Here is a 12,699-nt window from a genome sequence, read left to right on the forward strand (position 1 = left end):
GTATCTTAGGGAAGGGCCTCCAGGATGTTCAGAGTCTCACTATTAGATCGGACTCGTAGTGATCCGCCTGTTTACAGCCTCCCGAGAGCTGGGATTACAGGCAAGGGCCGCCACACCTAGTCTCAAATGCTGTCTCAGCGCGCCCCGGGGGCGGGGCCAGCATGGCAGGCCTGGGGATTGAACCCCCTGCCCCTGCGCCTGCTTGCAGGGGCTTTAATCTGCTGAGCTATTTGGCCCTGCCTCAGTCTTCCTTTCTTAAAACAGTAGGTGCCCAGAATAAGTTATTGTAGCTTACCATTCAAGGGTAAAATACTTTGAATCTATAATCTAGTTTCTGTTTTGTTTGGGTAAAAATTGGCTTTTAATACTGCATTTTCTAACCTCTGTAAGCTTTTTATGCTGAACGTTGGGACTGTTTTTTTGTTTATTTGTTTGTTTGTTTTCAAAACCGGGGATTGAACTCAGGCCCTTGTGCTTGCCAGGCAAGCGTTTATTCTACTGAACCATCTCCCCGGCCCCAAGAGACTGACTGTTCTAAATAAAATTTGTCCCATAAAAAAATAAGGTATAGTTATCTTAGGTGTATATCCACTTAACATCAGAGTATCAAAATATGAAAAATAACCTGACAGAAATGAAAGGAGGTACACACAAGTCTGTAATTATAATTAAAGAATTGGACTCTCTTCCTCACTAAGACTAGAAAGTCCACAGAAACTTAGGTAAGATACAGAAGAGTTGAGAATGCTATCAACCAAATAGCTACAATAAACATTTATCAAGTTTTCAATTAATAATAACAAATTATTTTCAAAAATACATAAAACTTTCATGAATGACAAAGCAAGTCTGAGAATATTTTAACAATTGAAACAAAAGTGTCGTATGAAAGGAGAGAAGGTTAGCACTCCCCTTGACAAGGTAGAAAGAGGCCCTGGGGCCTGACGACACACATTACCACCTACTTCGTGGCATCTAACCACTGTGTAGGGCTGGCCAAATAGCTCAGTGGAATAAAGAGCCTGCAAGCAGGAGCAGGGGCTGGGGGTTCGATCCTCAGGCCTGCAGTTCTGGCACTGAAATGGCAATTGAAACTGGGCATGGTGGCACATGCCTGTAATCCCGCTCTTGGGAGGCTGTAAACAGGCAGATCACTATGAGTCCGATCCAGTAGTAACACCCTGAACACCCTATAGGCCCTTCCCTAAAATAATAATAATAATAATAATAATAATAATAATATAACCTCAGACAATAGTAAAATTAATCTGAGAATCAATAACAGAAAGATAACAAGAGAAAGCTATAGACACTTGGTAGTTAAGCAGCATTACTAAATGGTCAAGTATCAAAAGGATATAATTTATATTATACTGAATGGCAGTGAGAAAATAAGTAGCATCATAAAGCTAATAAGATGCTTTAAATATACTTTAAAGGAAAATGTACTGCAGTACAAGTTTACAAAACAAGAAAGGTCTCCAATCAATAACCTAAACATCTCTCATAAGAAAATTAAAAAGCAAAATAAAGCCAAATTAAGTGAAAGAAAATATAAATAAAGCAGCATAAATCAATGAAATTAAAACCAGAAAAGCAATAGAGAAAAGTCAATGAGACCAAATGTATGTTCTTTTAAGAGTGTTCAACAAAGGAGCCGGGGAGATGGCTCAGTGGAATAAGTGCTTCCCTGGCAAGTGCAAGGGCCTGAGTTCAATCCCTGGTTCCACAAAAAAAATAAAAGTGTTCAACAAATAATTGATGAACCTCTTGCAAGAAAGAAAATGATTGAAAAATAAAAATTGAGGGTGGCAGCAGGCCCGCTAGAGGCACAAATGCCAGCACAGGAACACAAGAGTCAGGGGTCCATTAGACGAAAACTCGGGGAGAGTGTTTCAGGATACTGGTCTAAGCAAAGGTATTATTTCTTTTTATGTAGTCCATAAAGCATAGGAAACAAAAAACAAACTTTGAAAAACTGGATTATCAAACAAAAAAACCTTTTTCTATAGCAAAAGTATCAACAAAGTAAAGAGATAACATTCAGAATGGAAAACTATTTAGGACCTATTCATCTGGTGGGGGATTAATTTCTAGAACATACAAGTAACACAAACAAAAAACAAATAAATAAATTGGGGCTTGGGGGATAGTTAAGAGGCATAAGCACCTACCTGGCAAGCGCAAGTTCCCAAGTTTGATCCCCGGACCTGCTTGCTGTGCAGGCCCCACAACCACAGGGACACTGTACCTGTCCTGTGGTGGCAAATGCCTGTAATTCCAGCACTCAGGAGGCTGAGACAGGAGGATCACTACTGCACAGCAAGTCCAAACTGCATAGCAGGACCCTGTACTAAATAAATAAATAAATAAATAAATAAATAAAATTAAAACGGGCCACTGACCTGAGTAGACATTCTTTAAAAAGATATATAAATAACCAACAAGTGTATGAAAAATTACTTAACATCACTAATCTTCAGAGAAATTCAAATCAAAACCACAGCAAATAGTTTGAGCCCTAGCCCCCGGGGTGCACTGAGACTGTGACTGAGACTGGGCATGGTGGCACATGCTTGTAATCCCAGCACTGGGGAAGCTGAAAACAGGAGGATCACTACTAGTCCGATCTACATAGTGAGACCCTGTAGACCCTGCACTAAATACATTAAAAAAAATAAAAATTAAACAACAACAAATATCACTTCACTCCCATTAAAATGACTATTATCAAAAAAATAAGCTGGGGAGATGGATCAGTAGAATAAGCACTTCCCTGGCAAGCAAAAAGGCCTGAGTTCAATCCCCAGTTCCACAAAAAAAAAAAAAAAAAAAAATTAAGACTGGGCATAGTGCCTGTGCCTACAATCCCAGCTCTTGGAAGGCTGTAAAGAGGCAGATCACTACCAGTCTGATCTACTAGTGAGACCCTGAACACCCTGTAACTCTTCCCTTAAAATGCAAAAATAAGTAAATAAATAAATAAATAAACGCCAGCGATGCTACAGAGCAAAGGGTGAGCGTATACCCTGTTGGTGGCTGCCCTTATGGAAAATAGCATAAAGGCGCCTCTAAACACTAGAAAGAGAACTGACGTGTGATCCTCCAACCCCACTGTTCAGCATATTCCAAAGAAATTCAAATCAGCATGGTGAAGAAACATCTCAACATTAAAGTGACCTGCGGAACTAGTCCTCATAGCCGATATACATAATCAAACTGAGTGTTCATCAGTGAATTAAGAATAAAGAAAATGTGGCATACAGACACGATGAAATGTCCTTCAGCCACAGGAAGAATGAACTTCTGTTATTTGCAGAAAAAAAAATGGATAAAACTCAAAGACCCTATGTTAAGTGGAATAAATTAACACAAAAAAACAGTAACAGCATATTCTCACCGACATGTGGACACTAAAACGCTTCTCTTAAACAAATAAAGACCGGAACAATGGGCATCAGAGCCAAAATGGGGGCAGGAGAATGCAGGAGGGTTCCCAGGCAGGGGCATGGTTTAGCTGCACAGGACAAATGACTTGCAGCGTTCTCCAGCATAGCAGGGGAACTGCACACACCGGGCAGCTGTCCTGGCTGGAGTAAAACACCTGACACCTGCAATTAAAGATGGAGACGTTTCGCGTGGCTCCAAGTTTGCAGTCCTGGTCAGCTGGCACCTAGGCAGAAAGAGACGATGGAAACAGAAGCAGAGCACAGGAGAACGGCACCAGCACAAGACGTACTCCCCAAAGCATGTCCCCAGGACTCAGTCCGACGGGGCCCCGCCTCCTGGCAGCATGTTCTTGAATGGCTGAGATGTATGGAATATACATAATTCAGCCACCCCTCAGGAGTCAGCTCAGTAAATATGCCAAATAGCCGGATTTTGAATATTCCCAACATAAATAAATGATAAATGTCTGAGGTGATAGATATTTGATTGTTAAATATTGTGTGCACACCCTGAAATACCACACTGTACCACATAAGTGTGTCTGTTTCAAATAAAACATTTATAAAAAGAAATTAAAATAAAAAGAATATTGACACTGCACACACAAACATAATTTGCTCTTCTGTGTGGAATGAGCATGAGGCTAAGTCCCAGGCATTCCATGAACCTACGTTCCACCTTCTAGGACAAGGGCAGGGACACAGATGTGAGCAATGATGACTTCCCGGTTGCATGATTACTAGTGCAAATGGAATTCACTCATCTATACTCTGTGCATCTGAAACTTTTACAAGGACTTGGGACTTTTCAATCAGACTATTGATTAGCCAAGGTTCACTTCTGCAGCTGGAGCAGCTCTTTGGCGCTTTCAGACCCCCCCAAAGATGTGAAGGAAATTATGGTATGATTGAAAGTATTGTGCAATTTTTCTTTCTCTAAAATTCTCATTCAGGGCTGGTGACACAGTTCAGTGAACTAAAGCACTTGCTCAGGTAAGCTTAGGCAAGCACAGGGACCACAGTTTGATCCCTGGCACCACAAGCCACACCAGCCCCTCTCCAGGGCAGGCTAAGCTGGCCACCAAAAACTAAAACTAAAAATAAAAATAAAATTCTCATTCCATTGACTTACCCAACTAATTTGCTAAATTTCTAGCTCTCGAATGATTTATTTGTTTTAAAATATTTTATCCATAATTTTCCAATTAAATGCAAATATGGCAGGGGAATGGGGAAAAAAGAAACAAGTTATATCATATGCAGTTACAAAATAACTGCGATTAATATGATCCTTATGTATATCTAAAATGTACCAATAAATTGGATTTAAATATGTAGAAGCAAAGAGGAAAAAATGCAAATATGTTGCTGCCATTTATATATAATGTTCTAATATATCCTCAAAAAATGACCCGTGAGATAAGTCTTTGTGGGAAGAAAATGACCACAATACTGTAACAAGGCAAGATATAATCATGGAGGTGGATAATATTAAATCTTGACCATTAAGAAAGATCAGTTCTTCTAACCCTCAGATCTGAAGCAACAGGCACCTTTGAGGAAAGTGACCGTGTTCTCTTCTCAGAAAACCATAGTGGTTTTAAGAAACAGACCCAACCAAACTCCCTATGAATGATCAATGTAAATATCAACAATAAAAAAAAGACTAAAAAGGGCCCATGGGCACAGACTACAGAAAGGGAAGAAGATACAAATAGATTGAGCTGTTCCATAACAAAAATGCTAAAGGGCAAATGGAAGAAAAGGGCAAACACAACTAATGAAATCAATTTGTCTGTAAGGAAAGTATCTAATTAAATGACAGAAAGAAGGCCATGTAGCCAAGGAAAATACCAAAGAAGAATTTTAAAATCTTTGCAAATAGTCTAAAAGGGAAAAAATCCACCATGTGCAGAGATTTTCAAAAACTGGTACAAAGAATAAGGGAAAGAAATGCATTTTCAAAAGGTGAAAAAAAAGTAAGAATGGAACCAACACTTGGTGCAGATGGGAAAATGTTAACTGACGCAAAAAGAAGGCAGAACACTCCATATTTTTCTAAAATTCTTAATTTTTATTTTTTTTCTGTTCAACTGAAAGGGCAGGATCTGAAAGAATGGACATCAAGGAAGGCAAATAATTAATTAAAAGGGAGTTGACTGGTTTATAGGATCTTCTTGAGTTCAAATCAGACATATTCCAATATATTACAGAATGCAGATTTGACTGCACATCATAAAAAATGAGAAGTGAAAGGTCTGCATAGAATGCTTCCATTTTCAAAATGAGGGGAAAATAGATTGTAGATACAACATGGAGAGATAGTGATTAATTTTCAAAGAAATCTAAATTATTTATTAAGCCAGAGACATAACAAAACTTAAAAGTTGTATACAAAAAGACCCAGCAAAAATTTACTCAGAAGCAGATCACCAAAAAGTGGTTTCATTTGTTTGTGTAACACTGTTAAGGCTTTCCTCAGAATTGTGCATAAATGCCCATTTCCAAACATTTCACTCTCAATTCAAACGCCACTGCTTTGTAAGTGCTTTCATGGACCATTCAGTCTAAATGGTTCTCCCTCTTCGCTCAGCATTCTATCATCACCCACAGTTTTATGTTCTCTACAGCATTTAACTTAACAAAAACTACTCATAACCTCCATTTGTTCCTAAAATTCATTCTTCAGTTTTACAGAACACAAACTCATCCCAGGTACCATTCAGGTTGGGAGTTTCATTTTCTCCCCTATATCATTTGGATGTTCTTGTATCATTTGGAGGTCATACTCTTGTCCCCCACACTCGTAATCTCTCCCTTGTGAAGGTGGGAGGCATCTTAAAATCATTTCAGTACAAACTTCTAGGTCACCAACACTCAGAACCATTGGCACTCATATGCAAATGAAATTGCTGTGCCTGCAGTTGATATTAACATTAATTAGCACATAAATATATCCTAAGAAGATATAATCTTTTGGCAGACATTTGATCCACTGGCTCTCAAGGACCCCATTAAAGTCCTGATATCATGACTCCATGCATGGCTGCTGAGTAGAAACGTGAACTCTACCTTTAATTTATGCTGTTATTGGTTTTGCTTCTGGAATCAGACACAAACATGTATATTCCACCATATTTAGTTAAGACATCATTTAATAGGTAATGGCAAAAAGCCCATGATTTGGCCCATGGTGTCACCGTTACATTGAACAATTAACCTAATGACATCCTGAGGGAGAAAAGAGTGTGCTGCCATGATTGCTGAACCTGTGGGGTGCACTGAGGATTCGGAGTCATGGCCATGAAATTATGACTCAATAATGAAACTTGGCAAGGAAATTCAAGAATGCAATCGTGGACAATGCATTAATCCACTCATAATGTCAAAATAAGAGTAACAGTCACATTGGAAAATCCCCCATGTGTTCATTTCTGACAACAAAAATCTTAAAAGGAAGTAAGAATTTCAGTTGTGGGGGGAACCACCAGCTTGGGGGCCCCCTCCTCTCGGGCAGGTGCTCTTTCCCCCAATAAATATATTCTACTCATAACCTCCATTTGTTCCTAAAATTCATTCTTCAGTTTTACAGAACACAAACTCGTCCCAGGTACCATTCAGGTTGGGAGTTTCATTTTCTCCCCTATATCATTTAGAGATACTTGTATCATTTGGAGGTCATCCACCAAGATCACTGGACAGAGGCATGAGTTTGCCTTTCTTTCATAGATTCTGGATTGGGGCTGGGGAGATAGCACAGCAGTCTAAGAGCCTGCCTGGCAAGCAAAAGGATCTGGATTTGATCCCTGGTACGATCCCCAGTACCCCGGACCCTCTGAGCTGGCCACCAAGACCAAGTCTGGTGTTGGGGAGGCTGACACAAGAGGATCACTATGAGTCCAAGCTGAGTAGAAAGATCCTGTGCCACATACATAAATTTAAAAAAGAAAACTAAGTGAGTCCTGGATTGGGACTTGCTTCAGTTACATTTTTATGCTTCAAATGTTGATATGTCTTTGCCCATTGCTCATAATTGTTCATGCTTTGCCTCATACAGTTTTGTCTTATATAGTTCTGTTAAAGTTGCTTACAATTGCTTATGCTTTGTCTCTTACATGGTTTTGTTAAAATGTTTGTCAAAATATTGTTGGTACATCTGTTACAACATGGAAATGTTATAAGGTTATGCTATTTCTCTAATGGGAAATTTTATGACAGTTTTGTACTTGTACATGTTGCATTTAAACTAGCTGCTAAATATACTGGTATTCCTTACTTGACTTTAGACAATAGTGCTAGAGAGAATAATGTTAGTAAGCCTCCTAGTGGATTTCATGTAAACTTCTGTAAAATGGGACTTTTAAATCTAGCTCAGACTTGAAAAATTTATGTTTGTATATGAAACAATGGACAACTTTTGCCAATTAAATGACATTAGGTCAGAAACTGTTCTTAAAGACTTGGGGGATGGGTTTCACTGGGACAGACTGGCTCTGATCCCCCTCTACATGCTAGATAAAATGTTAGGCCTGCTCTGTTTCAGTTTTCTTTCTTTGACTTTATTCCTATTTTTCCCACCTCTTTGTACTTTCCTTTTTAGAGGCATGTAAAATTAGAAAAACTCTAGACTTCTAAGTAAAGCCCTTAGAAAATGAGCAACTGTTAATGCTGAAAACAAGGAAGTCATTTTAGAAAAAGGACACATACCCCATCTCTGGGTCAAATGAGACAGAGAGGAACTATGCTCATCCAGGAGGACATATATAAAAGTCATATCCTGGCTTAGTGTTCTGGGCAGTCTCTTTTAGGAGGCTAAACCTGAGACACAGTGAAGAGAACTGACTTCTGGGTGACACCAGAAGGATCTATCTCCAAAAACAGCACACTTATGGGATCAAAACACATTTAGTATGAGGGAGCATCTCAACCTTTTTTCTTAGGTCTAGTTATCATTTAGGTGCATAAGAGATAAGTTGTAGGCTTTAAAACCTTTGGTGTGGATCACTAGGTAATCTTGTTCAGGTGGTTAACTATGCCTTATAAAACTTGGACAGTGGTTACTCTGCCAGCTAGTAAATGTTCATAGATTAGCTGCCACTCTTTGAAGCAGAGGACAGGTTTCCCCAGCAGTTCTTTGGTGAATCCCCATTGAAGTCAATGGCTGATGGGATGTTGACCACAGAGACAGCTGGATTCCTTTCTGGAGACTGATCTCTTGTTGTGTGGGCAATACAAACTGAGAACACCTGAGGGGTCATGGCCAGGGCTACTCTCTGGTGGATACCTAAAGGTGCTTGGTGGAAACTGGCTCTTGACCACTGAAAGATCTCCACTTGGCTACTGTACTTTTTCCTCTCTTTCTGCTAGTAAACTAGGAATTCTATCTGAGCTTTTCAGTAGAACATAAGGAGTCACTGTCACTAAGAAATTAGGTGCATAAGAGATAAGTTGTAGGCTTTAAAACCTTTGGTTGAGATGCTCCCTCATACTAAATGTGTTTTGATCCCATAAGTGTGCTGTTTTTGGAGACAGATCCTTCTGGTGTCACCCAGAAGTCAGTTCTCTTCACTGTGTCTCAGGTTTAGCCTCCTAAAAGAGACTGCCCAGAACACTAAGTCACTAAGAAATTAGGCTGCAGCAGCTTGCAAAAATTTACATTCTACAGTGCCTATCAGGGGAATGGTTTACATCTGTGCCTTACACGTTTAAGAAAAGAGATTTTTTTTGTCAGCCTTAAAGTATTTTTTACTAACATGTAAAATGTAATTGCTAGGTGATAGAAGTAAGTTTCATCTATGAACTTCAAATTTAAACCTTGTCCAGTTGTTGAAACTGTTTACCTAGGTAATTAGATGGAAAACACATCTGGAGACTTGGCTCAGTGCACAGGGCCAAATCCCTCCAGTCAATTGTTCCATCTATCTCTAGAAGAGACCTTTGTAACCAGAAAAGTTCTCACTACCAGTTGACCTTTTTATGCTTCCTTCTGTAGACATTGCTGTCACCGGACTAATTGTAACTTACACTTACAAATATTCAATAAGAGTAAGTGAAGAGTTTGTGAGATATTTCAGGAGATAGGAATCTTGCACCAGTTCAAGGGTGGATAGGCTGGTGGGATCTTTTCTCCCTTCTCTCCAACAGAAGCATCCTTCTGCTCTAGAGAGGGCTACTTAAGGGACACCTGGGTGGAGGAGTCAATTAGAAAGAAGATGGGAATGCCCAAAAAGGTAATTTCTATTGAATTCCAGGTTATCTCACAGTCAAAGTCTCTTACTCCTTTACTTCATTAGGCACCAGAAGACATTTGATCCTTATACATTGTAAAAGAGCCATTTAAACCAAATGGAATGCAGAGGAAAGTATCAATTTGACACTATTTTACAACTAGAAAGATACTGAATAAAGCAAAATGGTGAAAAAGTCCTATGTTCAGATTTTGTTTGCATTTAAGTTTTGAAATGTAAATAGATGTGAGCTACAGGCAGTTCAGGTACCTCAGGCATTCACTATCCTGGAGCCTAATGCTGCTCCTCCTCAACCTTTGGAGTCTAAGGACAAGATAGCCTTAATCACAGCTTCACCCACCAATACTGAAAGTAAGGTTTCCCCTATTTGCCTTCTAGAGGATGGGCTCCCAGAACAATTGTAGGCCAGTTCTCTATAGGGCTGCACCTATCCTTAGCTGGGTTTATGCAAGATCCTCAAGGACCATACCTTTTAAAAAAAGAAAAAGACAATTTAGAACTTCCACAGTTCATGTGCTTTTTTCTCTAGGACCTAATACAGATAAAGTTAGATCTCAGAAAATGACCATGACAAGTACATGTCTTCAGAGTTACTCAGGCTTATGAACTAGGTTGAGAAGCTGTAATGTTAATCTTAAACCAAGCTTTGACTTCTATGAAAAGGCAGGCAGCATTACAAGCTGACATTGCATTTGGAGATGACTATTATGTTGTTAATTTTGAACAGCCAAAAGATAGACAACCAGTGGTACTACCTGTTGCCACTGGAGCCCAAATAGTCAAATCCCTACTGGCCTAATGACCAGGCAGGAGATTGTAATAAAAAATATTTTCTAATGTGTATTATTGAAGGTCTAAGAAGAACTAGAATCAAGCCACCTAGTTATTTTAAACTTTCAATTATTTATCAGGAGAAAGAGGAACACCCTTCTTATTTCTTAAAATGTTTGATAGAGGAACTGGTAAAGCATACTTCCCTAGATCCTAATTCAATGAAGGGACAGATTATCCTTATAGATAAGTTTATTACTCAGTCAGCTCCAGATACTAGAAAAGAGCTACAAAAGATAGATTTTAGTTTAGATAACTTGATACTTTAGTAAAAACTGCTTCTTTGGTGTCCTATAATCAGAACTGGGAGAAAACCAGAGAGAGAAAGCAAAGAGATCAAAACTGGCTGCCTTTGTTGTGGCCTCAAAACAGACCCTAAGTTTGATTTTCTGGGCTCCAAGAAGAGCTCAATGACAATGAGGTTCATTTGCTGATGAGGCTCACCTGCTGCTGCTGTCAGAAGCTAGGCCAGCATAAGAGGGCCTACCTCAAGGGGCCCACAAGCCAGGCCCTGACTGCCAAGGCAGCCACTAGAAGTGAGACTGCACTCTGAGGTGGAGGCCCCAGAGCTCAGACTCAGCTTCCCAGGTGGTCCATTAGGACTAAAGGGCCCTGGGCCTGCCTCCTCCCTCAAGCAGGACTGTTATCTATGCCTGTCATGTCCACAGAGGAATCCTAAGTAATCATGACTGAAAGAAACCCAGACAATTGCTGGACATTGGCACAGGTCTCTTTGCCCTTTTCCATCCCTGACTTTCCTTCCAGTCATTGTACCTCAATAGAAACAGACTTTAGAAGACATCTTGCTTTAGATGTAACTGAGATATGGCACTATATTCCAGCTGCTAACTAATCAAAATTATGCTAAGACTAGTTATGACAAACGTAATATACTGTTGTTCATGTATAAGACTTAAAAAGTATTTTACTAATTAAAACAGATCCCCAAAGACATATAAAATCTTGTCAGTGTAAAAAAATAAAAATAAAAAAGTTTTTAAAAGGTTCTAATGACACTGATGACACAGTGTCCAATATCTTTGGGCCTATAGATAGAGCCAGGTCTTGTATTTGTGACATAAAACTCAGAGACACAATGTTAAAAGGAAAAATCCCTCAGCAGTGTCCCTTGCTTGTCACTGGGGCCATATCCAAAACACTGAATGGCACATTGGTTTAATCTGACTAAATACTGTGTATTTTATGAGAGGTATATAAATTCACCTGGTTGATTTCTGATGCAACTCAGGTATTTCATGCTGATAGTTAATACAAGGGTGACCTTTCAGATTATACTTCTCAAAGGTAATGTTGCCTAATGTATTATAATGTGTTGTGTGTTCTAACCGGTAAAAATTATTAGACATTTAAAAAATGTTATGATTTTAGTCAATATTTATGGGTGTTTTTCAATTAAAAGGTAAAAGTGTTTCCCTATACTCTTGCTCCAGGTATGTTTTGAGCTCAAAAACATACAAGTAAAAAAAATAATAATAACTTGTTGATGTTTTCTTACAAGGTGTAACTAGGAAAATACGCCATACTGAACTTAAATTACTTAAAAGCACTGACAGTAAAAGTAAGGTAGTAATCTGGTTTTCATAAGTTCTCAAAATTTAGAGATAATTATAGCTAAAACTATAGAGACTTATTGCAAATTGTCAGACTCCATGAATAAAGGGATCTAAAAGCCAGTGAGTTACAATTGCTATTCCTCAAAAGTTTTATAAATTTACCTGTCAGCATAAATATTTATGCTTTGATTATATATGTTCTAACCTCAGAAAAATTTGTTCTTTCCTAGAAGATACAAAAATCTAGGCAATCATGTAGGTAAAATATGCTAGATTAAGATTCCTTTTACTGGCACCCACCGCCGACCCCCTTGGGGCTGCCGGGCCGCCGCAGCCACCACCCGCCCGGCCGAGACCGCGGTGCAAACCTGTGGCTCCGGGTCGGCGGTGACTGTCTCTTAGAATGCAACGCGGCCCCCTTTGCGTGTATTCCTCCATACCTTCCTGCCCCGCACCCCCAAGGCCTAGTCCCTCTTTCCGAAAACGTGGATACGAAGTAGAGAACCCAGCTGACGGGCACGGGATGCAAAGTGCCTCAAGATGTCCTGCAGAAACTATTGGAATCCTTACAAGAGAACCACGTCCAAGAAGATGAGC

The 12,699-nt window shown here is 39.4% G+C and overlaps 1 pseudogene; it reads left to right on the plus strand.

The window, feature by feature from the left end:
* Window positions 1–878: 878 nt before the first annotated feature.
* On the plus strand, window positions 879–988 carry LOC111817964 (annotated as a pseudogene).
* The last annotated feature ends 11,711 nt before the right edge of the window (window positions 989–12,699 follow it).

Source organism: Octodon degus, unplaced genomic scaffold, assembly GCF_000260255.1.
Source record: "Octodon degus isolate 3935 unplaced genomic scaffold, OctDeg1.0 scaffold00075, whole genome shotgun sequence".
In the NCBI taxonomy this organism is placed as follows: domain Eukaryota; kingdom Metazoa; phylum Chordata; class Mammalia; order Rodentia; family Octodontidae; genus Octodon; species Octodon degus.